Raw genomic sequence first — 24,981 nt, forward strand, 5'->3', positions numbered from 1 at the left:
TAATTCTTTTGGAGAGGGAATTAATTATAAACTAAATTTTATAGTTTCCTAGCTTTCTAACATTATCACTTTCCAAGTCCCACTCTTTTCATTTAGGGTAGTGTGAATCAAATTATACTGCAGAATGCTTAGTACACATCACCATCACCAACATATAGTGGTGAAATGAGGTGAACCTTATCTGATATATTTTCTTCCATTTTTCATTGTTATTCTTTGGAGTCTAGCCAGGCTTCTCCATATATTCATGATCTAAGAAATATTGGGGTTTGGAGCTGATGGCCAGGAAAGAATTCATGAGACATCTTCAAGTGCAAAAAGATGGTATTAAGACCAGGGACAGGACCCAGGAGCAGAAAAGAGCTGCACTGGGGAGCTAGATTATATGAGGAGTAATCCATTATGTACTTTCTCTTTCTTTCTTTCTTTTTTTTTTTAAACCTCAGGGACCACTTTATTTTTTTTTAAAGATTTTATTTATTTGACAGAGAGAGGGAGAGAGAGAGAACACAACCCAGTGAGGGAGAGGCAGAAAGAGACTCCCCTCTCAGCAGGCATCCTGACAGGGTGCTCGATCCCAACACCCTGGGATCACGACCGGTGCTGAAGGCAGATGCTTAACTGAGGAAAGCACCCAGGCTTCCCCAATTATATACTTTCAAGTTGGGAGGGGGTTAGGGATAGTGTAAGTCTCTAAGGAATTTTGAAAGCAAGATTTCCAGGACCTTAAGGGGGCTAGCTATTGTTAGGAAAAGGTCATTTATTACTGTCTAAGAAAACTTTGGTCATGAGACCCTTCAGATGTGTATCGGTGGGCCATATGCATGGGGGGATGATTGCCAACATATACCTTGGAAGGTAGAAATAAAAGAAGTTTCCAAAGGAATTTTTATATGTTAAAGTAGACTTAACAGGATCCTGAAGGGTGGCATAATGTTAAGCTAAGTTTGGCCTTTTGCCCTTAGCAAAGTATTAACATTGAGTCAGCTAAGTTCCTCGAGGAATGCCACTCTGCCTGTTTCAAGGACTTATCAATGGGCTGTAAGCAGTAAGAAATTTAGCTTTTCTTTTGCCTTTGCTTCCCACATCATAAGTATATATATTTTTCTCTGAATAATTTTCTCGAGAAAATTTTAGCCTATTTATGTTCAAAGAAAATGTGAGAATATTGAGATAACTAAAGCATAAAAAACTAGAAACAAGATAATTATATCAAATATAAGTGCAACAAGCGAAACACACAGGTCAGCGTAAGTATTCGTGATCTTTCCCACTCTCATCATTCTTGGTTTTGGTGTCTCAGGAGCTGACTGGGGATGTTGGGCAGAGAAGAGCCCTAGAAGAAGCTGAAGGAAGTTAATGTTGTGTGTGATGGGACATGGAGTTTACCTGCTCCTCCCCCCAGTATTCTAAAGGACAAGGGGGTAAGACAGATGAGAGGAGGAGGTTTATTACAGGCTGGTGTGGTTAGAAAAAAATCAGGGAAGAGAAATTTGGGAGAGTAAAGAGAATTGGGAAAGAGAAATTTTTTTTTCTTCAAGTTTTACCTCCTTCACTCCTCTGCTCCCCATCACAGGCATCTTTTCTCATGAAAAACTGACGTTTCATTACTCTTCAAATATTTTGGAGTCATGGTTGGGGATGGTTGAGTGGGTCTGAGCGATGAGCTGATTTGTCAGCAAGAATACTCGGTTTTCTTTTCTTCTTTTTCTTTTTTAATACTTGGTTTTCTTGGGGAGGCATGGATTTACCGTGGGTTTCTCGGCTTTGACTACAGCACCAGAAGATCTTGTAAAATAACTGGCCACCAATCTTTCTTGTACACATTGTCCAGGATATCATTTAGCATTTTTGCTACCTTCCCTGATCTCCTCCTCTCCTACCCCCCCCTCCCTTTGTCATATCATCGCCACTCGGGAATCCTCTTAGCCCCAGTTTCTTCTAAGATGGTGAATTTCTCCCCCCACTGCATCAGAACTTGACTGGCTGCATGTCAAGCCCTTAAATGTGACTTAACATTAAGGATCAACCTCTTCTTGCCATGGACAGAACCGTTGAAGCTGATGCGTGAGGGGACCCATCCTCGCGGTGATGCTGGCAAGCACACCACGTTAAATACAAATTCCACGCAGAGGAGTTCTCGGGATTATCCTGTTGAATGTTTGGACTTGGGCAGAAAACCGAAGAACACAGGGAAAGTTGCAATGTACCTGGTATGTGTAGCATTTCCCATTATGTTTACAAATAAACTCAGCAGGAAGATGTTAATGTTAACATAGGGCAGAAAAACACAGAAGGATTTTGAAAGCCACTGGTGCACATATTTTTTATAGTGGTAAGAACCAGTGCCCATTTGAGATGAAGAACATCTGCTGGTAATTTGTGACGGTGACAATATGGCAGCCCAGAAGTATTTCACACTTTTCAGACAACACAGTGCTTGTATCTCTCAAAGTAACCAGTGTGTGTCCTGTTCAGCGGTTATTTGGAAAGTAGTCTCTGTTCTCCTGATAGCTTTGTGTTCCCTTCTATTTCAATGTAATTAATACGCTCAATGTAAATAGCTAAATCTTCAGAAAGATTTGCTTGCCTTGCGAGCACTACATTTCCAATTACACACTAAATTAGGCACATGATTGAACATGAACACTAACATTTTCCAACAGGTGGTGAATAAGCGATTTCCATTCATCAGCTCAGCGAGAGCACTCCAGCCAAATTGTCACTCTGTTTCAGAGTTCATCTAATATACCAGGAGCTTTTAACCAATTAAAAAAAAAAATCTTCCTTTAAAGGAAAGATTTAGGAGAATGAAGTGTCTAATTCTAGTCCAAGATTACAGAGCCCTGCCAGGGTTAGCATTTCCATATGTAAAGCTAGGATCTAAATGAAATTTTGTGTGTACTACAAAAATGTATCAAATTAAGGCCATGGAAGTAACTTTAGTATTAGACTTCTGATGTTTGTAGCTAATTAATCCTTAATAGATTTTGAAAAGGCACTGGTATGCTTTATTCTCTTAAACGTCAGATTTTTTAGTATCAGTTTGGGATAAGGAAACGCAAAACGATCTCTGCTTTAAAAAATCAATCATTTTACAATTGCAGTTGGCATTGTTTATACCACTCTCCTTTTAAGAAAGTAAAATGGAACTACTAAATTCGTGTAGATGCCAGGTTGAAATGAATACAGGCAGGTTATAGCAACTGAGACACATTTTATCAGGATTCTAGGATTAGTTTACTTGCCTTAAAAAAAAAAAGATTGTATTTATTTATTTGAGATAGAGAGAGAGAACAAGCAGGGGAATGGGCAAGGGAGAAGGAGAAGCGGACTCTCTGCTGACCGGAAAGCTCACCGAGGGGCTTGATCCCAAGACCCTGAGATCGTGAGCTGAGCTAAAGTCAGACACTTAACTGACTGTGCCACCCAGGTGTCCTACTTTACACTTGCTTTTATGAATCATTTCCTTCCAAAGACCACAGCTGGCCAAGCTGAAAAACTGAAATTTATCAGGTATTAGTGTCTTTCTAATGTTGGGGAGGAAGACCTTCCTCTGCCCTGTGGTCCTTCTAGGTGAACTTAGAATCAACTTGACAGGACGCAGATTAACAGGAGACAATCAAATCTAAGAGGAATACCTACAGACATGGAATTCCACACAGACATGGACTTCCAATGACAAGGAAGCAACATGAAGCTTATATGAGCTAAGGAGTGGGGTAGGATCTGAGGATGCAAGGGGGACAAATTTCTTAGCAAGAAGGTGAAAGATGTTGGGAAAAAAACAAGGTTGCCTTGTGATGCAGATAAAGTTTTATGCACCTGCTGGATTTTGATTACTTATAACTCAACATGATTTTAATGCCAAAGTGGCCCATGTTGGGGCAGCCTGCCCATACACTAACAGTCATCAAATGATTTTGGAAAAGTGTCTTCAGGCACAGAGTACTTTTAGTGATTGAGTATCAAAGCATTATATAACCCAGCATAACATGCTGTTCAGAGGAAAAATTGAGAAAGGGGAGAGGAATATCTTTGGAGTATCTCTTCTACTACGTACCCTCCAGGAAAATGTGATAAGCCAAGCTTGAATGACTGAAGTGTGTGTATTTCAACAGTCCCAGAGTCCAAGAAGCACCACCTACTTATTCTGTGTGTGTTAACTTGATAGAGGGGGAGGAAGAGGAAAAGAGCAGATTGGACACGGCCGGATGATGGAGCAGACTTGGGAGCGTGAAATGAGAAACTCAAATCTACCAGTGATAGTTCAGCACGAACTAATTATTGAGTGTGTCTGCTTTGTTGTTTGCTTTCTCATGGGTTGTTGGAAAAGGGGGACCGCAGATGCAGTTGTCTCCCCCATAGCTTTTGGACAGACTACAATAAAATAAAATAATAAAATGAGTTTTGTCCATGAGAAAACAATAGGGTAGTCACACAATACCCTTGCTGAGATTTAATTTTCCTTCCTGAATTTCTTGCTTCCAGCAGACAATTGTCAAGTCACCAAATAATCAGGGTTAATGTAACTTTATTTAGAGACTAATATGAAATAAAATGACTCATAAATTCTGCTTTCACCCAAGAAGTCATGATTATAATTTTCGTTATCACCCCCCTCAAGCATGGGCATTTTAGAAGGGGACTTGATCCCCAAAACTTAAAGCTCTGATTTGTTGGTAACTAAATCTGTACCCACTCAAGGCTCATTACAAGATGACTCAGTTGTGGGTGTACTAATACAGGAAGCCCAGTGGGTAAAACAAAACAGCTGCAACAACAGGAAAAACAAAAACAAATTTCTAAAGCTTGAAAAAGTAGCGACCCTTTACAACTGAAAGGGGGCATCAGGAGTGCATGCAACATTTTCCTAGGAAGCAAGAAATTTCTGTTCAAGCTGGAGCTCCAACACGTACGCCCTAGGGAACATTAGAAAACTAAGCACGCTGGGAGGGCTCAGGTGTGTGATCTGATCTGTAAAGGACTGTATCCCAGGAGGTTTTGATGCTGGTTTCCATGCTCCCGCTCTCCACGGCCCTTTCGGACCAGGGCTCTCCAAACATGTAGAATATTCTCCAGTGAATGGTGCATCACACAGTTCTGGCATCCCACCATCTAATCTCTTCATCAGTGGAGCTACAGACTGCTGAAAAGTAGAGGTTATCAAACATTCGAGGTTAGCCATTTATAAAAAGCAGAACAAAAGTCGAGAAAAAAAGAAACTATAAATATTGATACATGTTTTAGCCTTCAGAACTGCCTACCAAAGGGAAACAGAAAACATCCATTTTAATAGAAGTATTGGTAGGAAAAAGGGAATTTATATCCCAAATGTACTGAGTGCATTTTCAAAATTTAGGTGTGATACTTGGTATGCAGCCCATTTCTGAGAAGTTGTTATCAGCCACTTGCCTTTCATCGGTTGCCTTCTCTACATTATATGTATATGCCCTGATTGTTAACAATTTCTCTTCTGTGCTTTTATTGACAAATGTATTACATGATTTGGTCTGAACATTTCCCCAACAGAAGATGGGGCTTAAAATAATTGGGGGATGTAATGGATCTGAATCATTTTTGTACAACACAGTCTTATTTTTATGTTGGCAGACAACGCGAAGGCTGGTTAGAGACCATGGAAAGCCAGCAGGTTTTTATTTAAGTAAGAAAAAGCATATGAAGCCATATATATGTTCATTTATGTTTGTGTGTATGTGTGTGTGTTTTATAAGGCAACATTTGAGAAATAGGTGTTATTGGGACCCCTAGGTGGCTCAGTAGGTTAAGCATCTGCCTTTGGCTCAGGTCATGATCCCGGGATCCTGGGATTAAGTCCTGCATTGGGCTTCCTGTTCAGCGGGGAGCCTGCTTCTCCCTCTGCCTTCTGCAAGTTCCCCTGCTTGTAAATGCTCTCTTTGATAAGGAAATAAATGAAAGCTTAAAAAAAAAAAAAGGATTAGGTATTATTTTTTTCTGAGTTTTTTTTTTTTTTTAAATATTTAGAGATATTGTTTACATTCCAAGAGTTTAGAAGACCTCCATTAGCAAGAACATCTTCTTTCTAAGTTGGCAGCTTGAGCCCAGTAGGATATGACCCAGATTAACTACCTGTTCCTAGTCTGGACCCCCACTGATCTGCTTATGTTGCGACTGTGCTCCAGGAATAACCAAGTATATTCTGTCTAGGCAGGGAGATAATGGATTAAGCTTCTTATTCCTTCCTTCTGGACAAGTTGGAGAAATGAGACCCTCTTTGGATGGATTTTTATCAACTAACCAGTGATGAAGGGGCTTCTTCTGGCATTTCACAGAGTTCTACCTTTGATCTTCCCTGAAGCAAACTTTTTTAGGGTCTGTCTCAAAACCAAAAGAATGTATGTATTTCTTAAACATGCAGATTACACAAAACCGTAGTTAATTTAGTAGGTGACTGGCACATCTTTCTGATTTCTTTACTTCACCTCCTTCTTAGCTCCAGAAAAAAAGAATGAAATTATAGCTTTGGTGTGCCCCATGCTGTCAGTCTTGAAAATCCCACCAATTCTCACTGGCTTTAGCCTGTTTTTCACTAAGGTGTTCACTGATAAATGCTAAAGATGTTACTGGTCCTGAGAGGATTTGCACCTTAATAGGGGCCTGTTAAGGATCTCAAAGCCTTCAGAGGTCTAAGAGATAAAACTCTAATGCAGAAATTGAAAGCATTCTGTCTGAAAAACCACATGTCCTACATTTTGTAGCTTAGTCCAAATATTATGAGGGTTTTATCTTTTCAACAAAAAGGACTCATTAAAACTCTTCTAAATGTAATTTAATTTTACTGCATTTGCAAGTCCTGAAATATATAAATAAGCAAATCAAAAAAATCCATTGTCAGACTCTTCTTCTGGGTTGGCTAAGAAATAAAGTGCAGGTAGTTGGAGCAGACAGTTACTTTTACAGATATTTTTGGAAAGAGGGTTCCTGGACCTTCTCAAATCACATGCATCGGGGTCCAGGAGAGGTTTAGCCCTCTAGACATTTGCCAATAGATTCTCTAATTATTTTTTGGTTGTCAAAGATTCCACTTAAAGTGGGAGATATATTACATTTAAAGTTTTTTTTTTTTTTTAAGTCATGAGATACCCATAGTCAAAGTATATTTAAAAAAAAAAATATATATATATATATATATATATATATATATAGAGGGGCGCCTGAGTGGCTCATTGGGTTGAGCCTCTGCCTTCGGCTCAGGTCATGATCTCGGAGTCCTGGGATCGAGTCCCATGTCGGGCTGTCTGCTAGGCAGGGAGCCTGCTTCCTCCTCTCTCTCTCTCTCTGCCTGCCTCTCTGCCTACTTGTGGTCTCTCTCTATCAAATAAATAAAATTTTGGGGGGGGAAAGTATATATATATATATATATATGTGTGTGTGTGTGTATATATATATCTATGTGTGTGTATATATATATATATATATATTTATTTTAATGTGGGAGGGAGCCAAGGGAGAGAGACCGTCTTTTTTTAGAATTTTTTTTTTTTTTTTAATTTGACAGAGAGAGAAGTCACAAGTAGGCAGAGAGGCAGGCAGAGAGAGAGGGAGAAACAGGCTCCCCACTGAGCAGAGAGCCCAATGCGGGGCTTGATCCTAGGACCCTGAGATCATGACCCGAGCCGAAGGCAGAGGCTTAAACCACTGAGTCACCCAGGTGCTCCGAGAGAGACCGTCTTATGCAGACTTCCCACTGAGTCCGGAGCCTGATGCAGGGCTTGATCCCACTACCCTGAGATCATGACCTGAGCCATAATCAAGAGTCAGACATTTAATTTACTGAGCCACCCAGGTGCCCCTCAGAATTTCTCATGAAGCTATTTTGGTATTAGAGCTCCATAATTAAAAACTGAGGTTTTTTTTGTTTTGTTTTGTTTTTTAAAAGAATGAATGCTAAGTTTAACTGAAATCCACTTTCTAAACTACTCACTGAAGTAATTACTATAAGCATGTAAGTTGTAGTCACTATTGTCATCCTCATGAGCGTGAATTGGTTGTAAAGCACTGGCTTGTTATATTGGGTGATTTGTATGAGCCCTCCAGACTGATTCCAGAATCATTACAGAATACACAGTTAACGTCAACCACTGAAAATTTGGTTGTTGGCAGTTGTAGATTATGGACAATGGATAATTAAAGTATAATTAATGAGCTAATTAAGGTGTCAGCAACAGAAATGTTTTGTTAATTCAATAATAGTTAATGCAGTCTTAGTTCCAATACATTTAGATTCTTAATGGAGAAACACTGATCTCTAATGGTTAATATCTCTGCTTTACTGCACATAGAAAATCATTCTTAGAGGAAGCTGGGCACTCTTAATGTTTAGCACGAGTCACACAACATAAGCCTAAGATCAGAAAAAAGGGTTTTATTAACCTGTAGACCTGTAGATAAGGGAGCACTTTGAATTGTAAATCCTTGACATCTTCCTGTCTTGCCTTTTTAACATGGTTCATTCTTCATTTGTTAACTTTATAATCCTTAAAGTGTCTCCATGCTATTTCTTAAGAGTTCATGGGTCTTTGGCAATCAGAATAAACTGTTTGGCAATAATGCGCCACTCTCTAGGATGTCTTACAACTGTGATTAAGTTTCTACCTTTTGAGCACACCAATTCTCTAAGAAGAGATTAGAAAGGAAGATCAGGAAAATTCAAAATGTTTGTTGCTAAAATGAAGTTGTGAAGAAGGATCCTGGTGCCATTTGTTCCTTGTCCTTAGAGAAATGGAGCGAACATATTTGCCCCATAGGCACATCTTCCTTCTAATCTGCAAGCTCTGCGGGGGTTCACCTCATGCTGAGAGCAGTTAATGTGAGGTAATTTATTCAACAATTAGTTGGTCCTACCTGTCAAGTTGTTGATACTGTGGTAATACCCAAAGTTGGTAAACCATTTTAGCTGCAAAAGAAAACTCCCCACCAAGTTGTAGAGAATAAGCTAATGTTGAAGTAATCAGGGAAAAAGTATTTTATGTTAGTTCATGTGGTTGACTGATGACAAACTTTTTTAAGTATGAAAGGTCATAGTTTAATGTAAAAAGGATTTGGAGAGTCCTTCATGGCAGCTTTATATTTAGCATATGAAAAAAATGACTAAAATTAAGATGAATTCAGCAAGACTTTAAAGAAATTATTTTTATATTAATATGACATCCATACATGCATAATAATCACACCATCCATATGTGCATAAAATACCAATACGTATATTTGTAAGCCATATACCATCTATTTAGTCTTTAGGGAATTCTTGATGTTTTTATGGATTCTTGGACTCTGAAAAATCTTGGGATTCCCCAACCTCATTCTGGCTCCCTCCAAATCTTGGGATTCCCCAACCTCATTCTGGCTCCAAGACTAACAGGTTGAAAAACATTAGTTTCCATGATTAACCCTTCAAGATTTTATAGTGTACTACGGAAATAAGATGTAGATATGAGAAACTTATTGATCTATGTCAATTAAAGTATCATACAATGATGAGTAGGCAGCAAATGAGAGGTACAATAAACAATAAAGGTGGTAGGATTTACAGTAGACCACCATAAATTAGTGCAGGTAAGAAAATTTGGCAGAGGAGATTGGGATTGGAACTGAGTCCTGCAAAATGAATAAAGATAAAGTAGGCAAAGAGGAGGCAAGAGAGCATTCTTAATAGGAAGCAAAAATGTAGGTGGTAAGCCTATGAGGAGACTAGCAGAGCTAGAAGGAAAGTACATTTCAAGGGATTGCACTGGCATTATTGGTAGGCATGCTGGAAAAGATAATTTAAGTCAGAGTATTCTTAGTGAATAACCAAAAGTGACTTTGCTATGCAAAATAACCAGAAGGAAAGAGGTGACATTATCTGGAATTTCCCTAAGATGTGACACTCCAAAATATGCAGCTCTTAAAGTCTCCTAGGTCATGACCATGTTATAACATAGTGGAAAAAAAAACAAAGTGTCTGCATCCTGATGGAGGTAGGGAGGAGTGAGATATGAGGAAAAATATTAAGAACTCTCTAAAATAATGCTAGATATTCTTATACCTAATTCTAATTTTATTACTCATTATTTTTCCTATGAGGATACGAAGTTCAATTTTGAAAGAAAAATAGTCTTCAACTTAGGGGAACAACAAGTTTATTTTATTTATTTATTTTTTAAAAGTTGAGTTTATTGGGGTATAATTTACATAGAGTAAAATTAATTCTTTTTTCCTTCTTTAATGTCCATCACCTAGTTACGCATTCTCCCAACCATCTCCCCTCCAGCAGCCCCCAGTTTCTTTCCTATGATTGAGAGTTTCTTATGGTTTCTCTCCCTCTCTGATTTTGTCTTGTTTTATTTTTTCTTCTCTTCCCCTATGATCCTCGGTTTTGTTTCTTAAATCCCACATATGAGTGAGACCATATGATAATTGTCTTTCTCTGAATGACTTAATTTCGCTGAGCATAATACCTTCTAATTCCATCCATGTCATTACAAATGGCAAGATTTGGGTTTTTTTGATGGCTGAGTGATATTCCATTATATATATACACATATATAATTGTATATATGTAGATATACACACACATATATAATTACTATATTATATATGTATGTTTTATCTATACACACACATATATATAATATAAATATATATAATATATATATTCATATATATAATATGAATATATATATAATACCACATCTTCTTTATCCATTCATCTGTTGATGGACATCTGAGCTCTTTCCAAAGCTTGGCTATTGTGGACATCACTGTTATAAACATAGGGGCATAGGTGCCTCTTCGGATCACTAAATTTATTCCTTTGGGGTAAATACCCAGTAGTGCAATTGCTGGGTCATGGGTCAGCTCTATTTTCAACTTTTTGAGGAACCTCCATGCTGTTTTCCAGAGTGACCAGACCAGCTTGCATTGGGGGACAACAAGTTGAAGGAGCTCTAAAAAGATGACAATTAGATATTATCCAATGGATGATGGGATGGGACAAGGGGACATGAATAGATAGTAGGAGCTATGAGATGCAGTGGAGAACTGAAGTTGAGGTTATTGGGAGGTAGTGTAGATCAGAGAAATGGACCTCTTATTTAATCAGCAGAAGATTTCTTGTATTCCCTAATAAATTAGAAAAAAAAATAGGGGTTGAACCGGGGTTTCTGGAGAGTAATAATAGCTTTTGAGCAGGGAAGTACCATGATAAAAGCAGGAATTTAAGATTATAATTTAGGTGGAGGGGTGCAGGCATAAGGAAGAGATCAGGGGCTGGTAGTACCATTAAGCAGTGTTGCTAGGATCTAGCTGTCTGGGGATTAGCATGAACTGAGCAATGAGAGAAATGAAGGAGTAGAAGGGATGGACTCCAGAGATCATTTGGTGGAAGACAAGACTGGCAACACTCAGTAGCTTTCTTTCCCATGACACAAAAGTGATGGAGGGTTATTGGTTATGCTGAAGTTGGTACCTTGGAGCACTGACCAGGACAAGATGAATGACTGGGATGTAGGGGAGAAAAATTGCTTGGGGCTTGGATGTTTTGCATTGGAGGAAAACAGCAGAAACATAATAGGAAATACCTGAAGGATAGTAGGAGATTAAAGATTGGGCCCTGAAGGGAAGAGCAGGTGGATTTAGAGAATTTCCTTCTCACCCTGGAAATAATATTTTTTCAGGATAGATTAGATTATAAGGGGCAAATTAACCAGGAGATGAGAATATTCAGGTGCTTCTTTCAAAATTATAAAACATGATTTTTCTATTGGATGCCACCACTCTCTTCCATTTATTCATTCAACAGATGACAAAATTTAATGGCAGTCATTCTTTGAAGTTTATCTATCCAAGCTTAAGACTCCCTAAGAGTGACTTCTGGGGAAGATAACCATGACATCTTCAGAAAGACCAAAGAGATGGAAAATATGAAAGGCAAGGGACAAAATGTAAGAAAGACGTAAGGGCAAAAAAAAAAAAAAATTAAGAAGAAACGAGGCATGGGAAGTGAAAAATAAGCACTGAGTTTCTCTAATGGCTCCAACAGGGAAAGAAAAGCTACATTTGCTTTTTGCTTTTAAATAACGAGAACATTTTCCCAATAATGCCAAGATGACTCACAACGTGCATTTGATGCATCTTGTAATTTTCCTATACACTGCAAAGACAACACAGTTGAGCTAATACTAGCCAAAGTCTTACATGTAATTATAGGATGCCTATAGGGTTTCTAGTACAATATATTAATGAAAGCTGGTTATTTAATTATGGCATAATAAAATGAGAAGCTTTTATAGTCATTTGTTAAAACGGACCAAAAATCATTTTCCCAAATATAGCCGAGGAGCGGTGGAATCATATCTGGGTGTAAGTAGATGCCTCTGCCAGGGTATGGAAACAGTTTTTCCTGTCACTAAAAGGACAAACTATAATCCATCTGCCATGTATAATTTGACAATCTGTAATGCCTAAACAGTAGGAGGGAAAGGCATGTCTTCCAAAATTTCCCCCAAAGGAGGAGGCTTTCAGCAGTTCCCAATTATTCTCCAGGCTGACTGTCTCACTGAGACATCGGCTTAGCAGTTCGCCATGAAAACCTGGCACACGGGCGACCAGAGGGGTGCCTCACAATTATTATTGGCTTTGGAGTGGCCGATTGTTAGAATAGGAGCCAATCCCCGCGCTTCAGCTTTAATGTTTGGCAAGCCTTGGTGGTGAGCAGCTATGTGTCACCGGACCTAACCTTATGCACATACACTTCTGAGATGATAATCTTGCTTCAAGTTCAAGGTGGAAAAGCTACTGGGAAATGAGTCCGGGTTCAGTCATGAGCCAAAGATCTTAACACAGTGCTACTGATAACAGAAGAATAAAAATCACATAATGCCACAGATCAATGTTTCCTGCAGATAAGGATTGCTTTCTCGGGGCCCACTTCAGTTCATTACGCTTCCTAACCCCATCAAAAATCAGAATACACAAAACCAGTTCTCTACCATGACTTACTTTGTTTACCACGTGGATGGTTTCCGGCTAGGGCTGATTGTAGGGGGAAAAGAAGAAACTTCCATTTTGCAGATTCAGGTTCACCTTCTGAAATCTTGAGGAAGATTCAAGAGCGACCCTGTGTGAGAAGACGAATTGCCAAAAGGTAAAAATAACAACCTCGTGAAAGGGTAAGAACCAGATGAGGGCCTTCTCCATGTGCAGCCATGGCACCATTTCAGAACTAGCACAATCCACAAGTATCCCTTCCAAACAGCCTAAAGACCTAATTAGGGAGAGGACCAAGGGAAAATGACAACCAGATGGAATGTGGAATCCTAGACTGGATCCTGGAACAAAAAAAGGACACTAGTGGAAAAACTAGTGAAAGCGGAATAAATTCTTCATCTGGTTAATAGTCTTGTACAATGCTAATTTCTTGATGTTGATAATTCTACTGTGATCCCGTGTGCTGTTAACATTACGGAAAGCTAGATGATGAGTATACGGGAACTCTCTGTATGATCTTTGTAACTCTTGTAAGCTAAGATTACTTCAAAGTAAAAAGAGAAGTAAAAAAAAAGTTAAAAAAGTAAAAAAAAGAAAAGACCCCATCAGCTCAATAGAAAAACTAGTCACTGTGCTAAGCACTTTGCCCGCCTAAAGCCAAATGAATGTGCTAGTGGTTCTTATTTTGAACTATTGTGGAATCACAGAATTACTATGGAATTATAGAACTTCAACAATTATGGAAGCAATATTAAAGTTGACTTAATCTTTTTTTTTTGTAACTTTTATAAACGAGGAAACCGAGGCAAATGCTGTCAAGTCACCTCCCCACTAAATGCAGAGCTGGGAAGAGAGCCTGGGTTCTTTGTCAATGAATGTCACAGGCACAATCTCAGTTGCATGTTGCTTTGCTGCAATCAGCAACAGATCCCTAGATAGGAAACAAGCATCCGATGCGTTCAAAGCCCTGTGCTACACTCGGGAAAGACGCACCTCTCCCTCTGTCCCTGCTCATGTCCACTTTTGTCGCTATAGCCCGTCGTAATGATCACAGTATAATTGAGGAGACACAAGAGCTGAGAACTAAAATTTTAAAACCATCAGGCAGCAAATAGTTCATATTAAGTAAGCAATGTTGACAATAGTTGCGGAAAGACATAGTGTATGCAAAAACTGTTGTATTACTAAATCCTCTTCCTAAGAAATGAACCCTGTGCTGTTTCCACATGTATCAGTGCTGGCAGAAATCAGAACTCTGTAGGGCAGGAGGGCAGAGAAAATATTCAGTCAGTTGGCTATTATCAGGTTCTCCTTTCTCTGTGCACCTTAGTGGGTAAGGGGGGCTTCGAATCCTTCTTCCAGACAAGATTCATTTACTCCTCTCCATGTGTTTGTTTTGTTTCAGCAGAGAATGTTACGTCAAGGGAAATGGCAGGAGGTTCTTCATGTCAGAGACAACATTCCAAAAGTACAAGGCAAGTAAAAGGTATTGTCTGGTGAAGAAGTTAAAAAGGACCAATGAACAGCCCACACAAAGTGAAATGAGCGAGTCTCATGTGTTTCTGTGTTTTTAATTGTGGAAAATGTGGAAGAAAGGAATTGAAGCTGCCTCATCAGTGGCTTTGATTTTAGCAATTTGTATTCCTAAAAACAAGCCTTCCTGAACGAGCAAGACCTGACAGCAGAATTGCAGAGTACATGCTGCCAAGTGCATAAATAAGTTTATTTTCCAACTTTTGTCAACATCAAATGCTCATAATTTCCACTTTTTTTTTCCTTTTCATCAAATCAAATGTTATTACAAGACCTTGGTAGACAAACCTCAGCTCACCATCCAGTCTTCAGTTTGTCTTCAGGCTCATCTTACATTCATCCCAGGGCAGTAATTTAATATGCATTATGAGTTGCTTGACAATTCTGGATTTTTCATTTGGACACATTTCCTTGAGAATTCTAGAATAATAGCCAGCCTGCTATTAGCTTCTGTAGTAATACATCATTTGTTCTCCAAAGCAAATGTCAGTCTTATTAGACTCCACGGAAAGTCATATGATCTTTGAGGGCAGCAACTGGGTCTCCAACTGTTTTGTAACCCACACAGTCCTTGACAAAATACATTTTCAACAGTAGGTGCTTAATAAATCTTAGCTGACTGACTCACTGACTAAATGATTGAATGAATAAAGGAAAGATTTGTTGAAGTCATTAAATAAATAATTCCATATAAATCACTGTGAACAATGCTGGGCATTTCTTTCCCAAGGAGCAGACATCATGACTTAAAATTGTCCTACTCAATGAAAATGACGCATACTCATTCAAAGTCAGAAATGAAACAAGTTTCTGGCCAACTCAAGCCGCACATTAACTTTAGCAAAATATATTTTTGGCTTAAAATATACAAGTAATTCCCTCAATGTTCCAGACATTTAGTCTGAATAAATAAACTAGACCAAATAAGTACCTGGTCTCAGGTCTCATGCCAGCATTCTTGTCTTAGCTCCTGCTTTTCTTTGCTTCCTTCTTCTTGGTCTTTGTCCATGCTGTCCCTGTTTTCCAGAATGTCCTTTGTCAACATGGTCAATCAGAAACTCCAAGCCCCGTTCCAATGCCTAGAGTACATCCAATTATTAATTATTCTTGGCCATATTGGGCATATTATTGTGCTTCGTTTTAACCCCATAAGTTTCTCTCAAGAAAGAGTTAAGGGTTCAGTGGTGAAATCCATGTGGTGACCTCATTTTTGGTCATAGTGATTCCTCTCCCTACCTTTTCTCTTGTCCTAGGACCTCCTTCCTGTTCCTACAACATGCCTCATGTGATCCTGTCTTGGCCTTTTTTGGTTTTCTCTGCCCTGAAAGCCTTTCCCCCACTTAACCACTCTGCTTGCTGTCTCACTTTGCTCAGGCTTTTGCTCAGATGTGACATTATTGGTAAAGGCCTCTCTGCTGGCCTTACATTAAAACTCCATTTGAAGGGCAGCCTTATTTTTTTTACTGTTGAATTCCCAGGGCATGACACATAATGGGCACCCAAGAAATATGTTTTGAATAGATAGATTAATATAATATTACATTTTTTTGGATCCATAAAGCATATTAACATGTTAAATAAAGTAAAAAAAAATTTGAAATTACTGGACCATGCTAGAACATGCTTTGAAAAGTACAACTCCAAATTATATAGACTGTTCCTTCTTCTCAATGCCTGGAGAGTTTATCAGAGGTTACGTGTAGTTTATTGCAATGTCCTTTAATTAATTTAATGGGTATTGTTTCTTCGGCTCCCAATTAACTTTGAACTTCCTTGAGTTCAGAGACCACATCAAATATTCTTTTGCACAACTCTGATGTCTAATACAATGCATGATACACCACAGGCACTCAGGCAATTGCTAATTTCTGAAGGAATTATCTTTGCAAATCTGTGAAATATATGTAATTCAACAAAGATATAGTTTTTTTTGAAGTTTAATTGTTTTTAGCTTGTGGCAAGAAGACAGACATTAAAAAAAAAAGACAAAAATTCATTAGGTGTTTCCTACAAATACTTCTGTGGAAAATGATTGTTTTGGATGTGAAAATTGGACAAACGATCTAAGAACTATGCCTTAGAAAACAGACCAAACCAAAGATTTACGCTAAAACTCTGTATTTCAAAATGGATATTACATCACTATAGTTTCAAAGAGGCATTTTTTTTTCAGATGTAAAGATACTGAAATGGCCTGTTTTCTATCAATTAGAAATGGAGGAGATGAGTATGAGAGTTTCTCTTTTTCTTAAGGAAAGTGCACACGCAAAGGGCCCAGCCATAAACACTTACTGAGCCAACCCTGTACTTTTTTTTTTTTTAATTAATTAATTTATTTTTATTTGCTTATTTACAGCATAACAGTGTTCATTGTTTTGGCATCACACCCGGTGCTCCATGCAGTACGTGCCCTCCCTATTACCCACCACCTGGTTCCTCAACCTCCCACCCACCCCACCCCCTCCCACCGCCCCTTCATAACCCTCTGGTTGTTTTTCAGAGTCCATAGTCTCTCATGGTTCATCTCCCCTTCCAGTTTCCCTCAACTCCCTCTCCTCTCCATCTCCCCATGTCCTCCATGTTATTTGTTATGCTCCACAAATAAGTGAGACCATATGATACTTGACTCTCTCTGCTTGACTTATTTCGCTCAGCATAATTTCTTCCAGTCCCGTCCATGTTGCTACAAAAGTTGGGTATTCGTCCTTTCTGATGGAGGCATATACTCCATTGTGTATATGGACCACATCTTCCTTATCCATTCATCCGTTGGAGGGCATCTTGGTTCTTTCCACAGTTTGGCGACCGTAGCCATTGCTGCAATAAACATTGGGGTACAGATGGCCCTTCTTTTCACTACATCTGTATCTTTGGGGTAAATACCTAGCAGTGCAATTGCAGGGTCATAGGGAAGCTCTATTTTTAATTTCTTGAGGAATCTCCACACTGTTCTCCAAAGTGGCTGCACTAACTTGCATTCCCACCAACAGTGTAAGAGGGTTCCCCTTTCTCCACATCCTCTCCAGCACACGTTGTTTCCTGTCTTGCTAATTTTGGCCATTCTAACTGGTGTTAGGTGAGCCAACCCTGTACTTTTAAGAGAATCCTGGTCTTCTCTTTCTTGAGGCAATGACTCAACTAATTGCCCTAGGGACTCACAAAGTACAATATTTTTATGACAGAATTTTTTATTCTTTCACAGTGGTCACTAAAGAGAAAATTGTTTCTTGGAAACAGACTCTTAGAGCTATGTTTAAGAGACATAAACTGCTACTGATTTTTCTTTTTATTCTCATTTTAAAGTTTAAAAACACTTAATTTGTTTTCATCAAGTAAATGTAAAAATGTCTTTGCATGTTAGAAAATCATGAATATACTTCTAAAATATTTTAAAATTGAGAATTATTATAAACCTTGAACCTGGCAATAATGTTCTTGTCATAAATGCATACCAAAACCAAAGTTTAAAAATATACCTTCAAGAAGATGAAGGCATGAACAAACATGTATTGAGAATATTATAATGAACTTTTCTGTTCTTATTATTTATATGTATGTTTGTGAAAATACTTATGTAAGAGACATCATAGCTATAAATAATTCAGGAAAAGTAAATTATAGAGCAAACATATCTATGTGGCTTTTATCTTTCATGTCTCATTTTACTTTTCTTTCACATGCTACCAAAAATAGTAATTATCAAACTACTTCTATAAGACTTTTAATAACAACTCTGTATCTAAGTATTCTATCAAAACAAGGAGATGTAATGTAGAGAAAAAGTTTCACATTTTAAAGTGACAGACACATCAGAATTTTAATCTGTTTCAAGTACTGAGTGTTGTTTAATCCATTTTTGTGCAAACTGTGTTTGGGGTTGGTGCGGGGAGGGGGGGGGGGATGTGAGTGATGGCCTGGCCCAGGGTGACGGGCCATGAGCCAACACTCGAACATCTTTACACAAAAGGACAGGTGAGGGGAGGCATTCTCAAGTTCATGGACATGAAGATTGCGTTTGAAAGCACAAATGTAGAAAGCTAGAGCTGATGAGAATGAGAGGAGGTACAGATCAAGGCCTGAGGTGGTACTCTCTGACTTTCCAGAGTTCGTCACATGATGGGTAATACATGTAGACCTCAGTGACCAGAGAGGGTGCCACAGGCAGCCATTGAACTCATTTGCCCCATAACAAGAGATTGGAAGAGTTCTGTGGTCCTGAGGAACTGTGGTAGCAAATCTCAGGCTCTTCTCCCATCTAATTTGCCCACATCCTCCCCGCACTATTGTCAGAGTTCAAGCTTTCTTCATCTACTCTCTGGCACTTTCTCCTTCTTTCTCAGCTAGTCCCTTTTCTTGGTCCATCTGCTGTCCCCACACTCGCTAGAATCCTGGTTAATAATATCTATGTTCACCCCCATTTAGTTTTCACAACAATTCAACCAATAGGTCTTTCCATTTTTGCAGGTGGGAAACTGTGTGGGGACTTGCCCCCCAGAATCATAACCTACAGGTAACTGATGCCAGTTATATTGTTAACTGTGTTATAAAATTTAAAGATAAACACATACAAATAAAAAATCTACTAAATCCTGCCACTCAGAAATCGCCACTTTTTTCATTTGGTGTGGTATTATAATGTGTATTCCAAATTAGGATCATAACTATTTTAAGACACCTCTTCTCTCCCCAAAGAATAACATATTGTATGTCTTCTTTCTTATTTCAGTTATTAGAGTTTTTTTTTTTATTGTCATTTTGGACTGTGCTCATATTTTTCATCCTTCTCCCACACCATACATCACCTAAACTTTCAAGGTGAGATGAACACCAACTGCTGGAGTCTTCCCTCAATGACTTCAACACAATCTCCACTCTTATCATATGTGGCCTAAAAAAGAGAGTTTCTAGGAACATATTCTAAGATAACAGCTACATGTTTAATTTCCTCTATTATCTGTGTGAGTGCACAAATATTCAGAGTTTGCTGTCTAAGGGGAAGGAAGGAGAATGTTGGAAAATGGTGTAGGTTATCAACACATAAAATACCTCTGGAGAAAAGCAAAGAGGACTTCAGAAAGAAATTCAATTACTGGCAAAAGTATACTTTATGCATTCCACTTGAAAACCAGCTTTGATTGTCTCCACGGACCTCTACCGTCTGGTTTGTCCATATCTCCGCTAGTCTTCCCCTTCTCCCCGCCCTTGATTTGGATAAATCTAATGGGAGACTTATCAATCCAGTTGTTTCTCAGTGCTGTCATGAACATTTGGCTCTGGCACACAAAATGACACTTGGAAAGAAAGTCTTATTTTAACAGCCCTGTTGACTTTCCAACTTCTCTGTTACCACAGTCGTCAGAGTCTAATTTACTCTTCAGGGGCCCTAATCATTCTATAGCCAGAGCTGGGCAGAAAGAAAATAATTTGTTCACTTAACAGAAAGAAAGTCTATACTCCCAAAACAAATCCAGTCAGACAGAGAACTTCGAATTAGCAGGCTCTGCTGACGGAACACTTTTCCCGACTTTTCATCAGTCTGATGACAGTGGGGTCTGGACAGAGATAAATGAGGGGTCAAGCTACCCTTCATTTTTCCAGAGGATTATTTCGCCCACAGATAAGACACAAAGAAGGAAGTAATAGTCAAGACCAGCCTGTAAGAAAACAAAAAAGGGATAGCTAACAAAAGCTCATTCTCCCAGCCGCTGCTGCCCCTGGCCCCTGGCCCCCTCCTGTATGGTGAGCACGCCCACCAGCCCTGCATAGTTTGTTATTTTTTTCAGTGCGGGAAGAAAAAAACCCAAATCTAATATGTGGCAAAGATAATTTTGACTCACATAGTAGACACTTGTATTGCTTTTCCTAACTTTATAGCCAAAGTTAAAAAACCAAAAGAAAATAAAAACTTTCTGCACTCATTACGTTTCATAACACAGAAAGCCCAGGACCATACCAAATAAGGTGTGCTAAACATAAACGGATCAATTGATTTTTGATGAAGAGAACAATGACAATTCTGATAGTCTGTCATTGTGACTCATTTTTTTTTGCAAGAAACAGAACTTTCTGACCACTATTATTATTATTATTATGGTACATTAGGAAAAGGGGAAGGGCCAGCTCTATAATGAGCAAAAAGCAAGCACCAAGATACACATAAATTTGTTATGGGCCTTCTCATTGTTGATGAAATTTGATTTGTATAGTTCTATTTCCTTTCTGAGCCACTGTTGAACTACTCTTCTGTGGAAATAATACTGGATTCTTTGAATTTTGTCAGGGAAACGCCAATCCTTAATACTAGAAGGACTTTGGAAGTCCTCATTCCTACTTCTTCAGTTATTTCAAATATATATTTCCAAGTAACAAGTCTTGGAAGGGCTCATTAGAGACTTAGAACTCCTTAAGGAGTCAGATAAAACCCAATTATTAAAGATTATTACTGATAGAACTACTAGTATGTAGGCACATCAATTTGTGTATTTCCTTAAAGGTGTACTTGAGGAACAGAAGGCACAAATGGCTTATACGTGGTGGAAGTAAACAGGTGCCCGGGCATTAAGATATTCAGAAGTTGATGAAGATTTCTGCCTATGTGCATTTTATAAACATCACATGCAAACTAGTATATTTTCACAAGATGCAAATACTGAAAAATGCCATTTACGTATTTCAAAAAATCATCTGCCTGGGATTTACGCTTCTCCTGTTTAGAGATTCATATAAGGTAAAATAAACAGGGTTCCCTTTGTAGACCATGAAGCACTACGTAAATGGCAGCAGAACAGCTTCCAAAGCAATTCTAACTGTAACACTGAGGCAAATCGATGAATGCCTACATCTATCTGCTCATTTGTATGGTTCTGGTCAAGCTGCTGTGGCCTCTTCCCTATCTAAATTGTCTCCATCAACAATCTTCCCACTGTGTCCCCCTGGCACATTTCTCCCATGGTTATCACCATCTCTTACACCCTCAAATGCTTCCCTTTATGCTCTTGCATTCCTTATCCTTGTAGCTGAGCCTTGGCTCCCTCCTGCAAGAAGGACTCCATCTCTCTTCAGTAAAAGCAGGTTGTCTGTTATGCAGCAGGGTCAAGGGAGTGTCAGATGCTCCTCACCAGCTGGTCTTCCAGCAAACCATTACTCTCCAACACTCCTGCAAACCACTGCTCTTTCAGATCATGCCATTCATGAGAGGACATGTCATTCATTCATTCCCTTCCTCATTACCACTGCCTATCCATCGTTAAGCCACTCTCTCCATTTATTGAATGCTCATGTACTTGTCTTTCTTCCTGCTCAGCTCTCCATCATGTTGGGTTACAGTAACCTTCAATTTCCTAGTTTCTTATTTCCTTGGACTGCTTATCATTAATATCCTTTACTTCAACTCTGTTACTGTTTTAGAATGTGCCAGTTCCTGGAATTGTCTACCATGGAAATCCGATTCCAACATCCCACTTTCAGACCACTCCAGCTATTTCATTTGGCTACACCCCCTCACTGTACTTGTCTTGGGCTTTAAGACCTCCTGTTGTCTCCATGTATCACTTATGTCTTAATTTCCTATCCAGGTTAGATTTTATAGTCTGTATGTCAACCGTTTTTTACCCAGCATCCTATAATCCTTCACTCCATTGTTTACTATAGCATTTTGCTGGTGAAACCCCTACCCACATGGGAACCTATCAGTCAACCTTCTTCTTCTTCTTACTCTTTCTCTTCCTCTTCCTCCTCCTCCTCTCCCTCCTCATCCTCTTCCTCCTCCCCTTCTCATCCTCTTCCTCCTTCCTCCTCTTCTTCCTCTTCTTCTTCCCCTTCTTGTTCTTCTTCTTCTTCTTTTTAAGATTTTATTTATTTATTTTAGAGGGAGAGCATAAGGGTGCATGAGTGTGGGAAGAAAAGGAGGGAGAGGGAGAGAGAGAATCTCAAGCAGACTGATGCTCAGCTCAATCTCACAACCCTGGGATCATGACCTGAGCTAAATCAAGAGTTGGCTGCTTAACTGACCTACCTATCCAGGCACCCCTACTTTCTTCTTAATTATTGGCAATTTATTTAGGATTTTACCACTAAAATTGTATGGTCTTCATTTCTATCAATCCTTCTAGGCTTTCCTACTAAGTGATCTTTGGTGACTATTCTCAATTTTCTTAATTTTTGCTCGAACCTCTGAATCTACCAGTTGCTACTTAACTAAGAGATACTCTATAGTTTCAAAAAAACCCAAATATTTAATTAACTTTCCAGTTTTTTTGAAATCTAATTGATATATAGCACTGTGTAAGTTTAAAATGTACAGCATAATAATTTTACTTACATATATTGTGCAATAATTGTCACAACAATATCCACATGAGCATGTTTGAATGAATAAATGAAGATTGAATAAATACAGGTTTCCTTGGTTTCTGTCAAAGTAACCCAAAGTACTCTCTGTGATTGTAAAGAAAGTCTGTTTTCTTCAAGTTTACCTATATATTCAATGCATTCTTTTTTTTTAAGATTTTATTTATTTGAGAAAGAAAGTGAGAGGTGCATGAGCAGGGCATGCGGGTGGAAAGGAGGAGCAGACTCCCTGTTATGCAGGGAGACCCGGGGTTCAATCTCAGGACCCTGGGATCATGACCTGAGCCAAAGGCAGATGCTTAACCAACTGAGCCATTCAGGCGTCCTTACATTCAATGTGTTCTTAATGGAAATCTCAGTTGGTTTATGTGTGTGTGTGTGTGCACATGCACGCACAATTGATGAGGAGATTCTATTTTGTGCTGATTCAACTGGATATTCATATGGGGAAAAATGTATCTGGACTTCTACCTCACATCATACACACAAAATAAATTCCAGACGGATTAAAGACATAAATGCGGAGAGTAAGCAATTAGACTCTTCAAAGGAAAACAGCTTCATGTTTCTGGAATAATAAGAATTCTTAAATGTAAGAAACACTAAGACACCAATTAAGAGAGTGAAATGTGAACCATACATTGGGAGAGGTCTTCACAACGCATGTGTTCAACAAAGGAATCATATCTGGAATGTAAAAAGAGTGACTCCAAATAAGTGAGAAAAAAGGCAGTCAAGTCATTAAAAAAGGTCACAACTTGAATAGAAATTTTACAAAAAAGGATATCCAAATGGACAATAGACATATGAAAAGAAGCTGAACTTCATTAGTAACCAGGGAAATAAAAATTAAATCCACCATGAGATATCACTACACACCCACCAGGATGGATGAAATTAGAAAGTTGAGAAAGATGCCAAGTATAGGCAAGGTTATTGGAACTGATGTATTGCTAGTGGGTGGATAAATTGGTAAAACTACTTTGGGAAATTGTTTGGCAGTATTTACTTAAGCCAGATACACATATGTCCTGTGACACAGTAATTCCACTCCACATATGCCCAGGAAAGCCATGAGCTAGAATGTTCATGGGTGCAATATTCGTAATAGTTCAAAATAGAAAATACTCAAATACAATAGCATATTCACACAATAGAATAGTATTAGCAGGGACTGGTAGACTTTTTCTATAGAGCCAGATGGTAAATATTTTAGGTTAATAGGCTATACAGTCTCTGTTGCAACTGCTAAACTCTGCCATTGTAACATGAAAGCAGCTATAGACAATATGTAGATGAACGAAAGTGACTCTGTTCCAATAAAACTTTACTCACAAAAATAGGAAGTCTAATGGACCATAGTTTGCTGACCCCGGATATACATCAGTGCCTAAATAAAATAATTATATATTTGCACAATGAGATGCTATACAACAAAGAGAATAAGTGACCTAAAACCATGTGTAGCAAAATGGATGGATCTCACAAAAGACAGAGTGAAAGAAGCCATATTAATGAGTACATATTTTTTATCCTATTTATATCACAGTGCAAAGATGGGTCATACTAACTTAAGGTGTTAGAAGTCAGGAATGTGGTTTCTTTTGGAGGGGAGATAGTGACTACACAACCTCGTGAGGAGGGCTTAGCAGCATGGTCATGCTCTGTTTCTTGATCTGGGCGCTATTATGCAGGTGTGTTCAGTTTAGGAAACTCTGACTAACTGTATAGTTATGTTAAATGCACGTTCATGTGTATGTATTATAATTTCAAAAGAAGTCCTTTGTTGTATACTGTGGGGAATACATTTTTTTTTAAACAAGTGGTTTAACTGACTGAAATTCATTCACATAGTTTTAGGTGGAAGTACAGGCTGCTAGAAAGATCTATTCTCATAAGGCAGTAGTTTGATGAAGACTTTTTTTTTTTGCATATGCAAGATTCTTCTTAATATAATCTAACTTACACTTTTAAAGCATAGGAGCTTAAAAATGGAATAAAATAACTAAATATGTTTGGATGTCCTATTTTTTCCCAAGACTACTCCTCCATGGGGACCTCATGACAACTTTAGGAATGAGAATAGCC

The 24,981-nt window shown here is 38.5% G+C and overlaps 1 long non-coding RNA gene across 1 annotated transcript in view; it reads right to left on the reverse strand.

Annotated features, from left to right (window-relative positions):
- Positions 1–4,473: 4,473 nt before the first annotated feature.
- LOC123951155 overlaps positions 4,474–24,981 on the reverse strand; it is a 68,926-nt gene continuing 48,418 nt past the window's right edge. The window contains exons 2-4 of the long non-coding RNA XR_006820356.1: positions 15,476–15,623; positions 13,024–13,141; positions 4,474–5,149 (exon numbers count right to left, since the gene is read on the reverse strand). This is a non-coding gene — a long non-coding RNA (uncharacterized LOC123951155). The remainder of the gene's footprint in view (positions 5,150–13,023; positions 13,142–15,475; positions 15,624–24,981) is intronic.

This window comes from Meles meles, chromosome 1 (genome assembly GCF_922984935.1).
Source record: "Meles meles chromosome 1, mMelMel3.1 paternal haplotype, whole genome shotgun sequence".
Classification (NCBI taxonomy): domain Eukaryota; kingdom Metazoa; phylum Chordata; class Mammalia; order Carnivora; family Mustelidae; genus Meles; species Meles meles.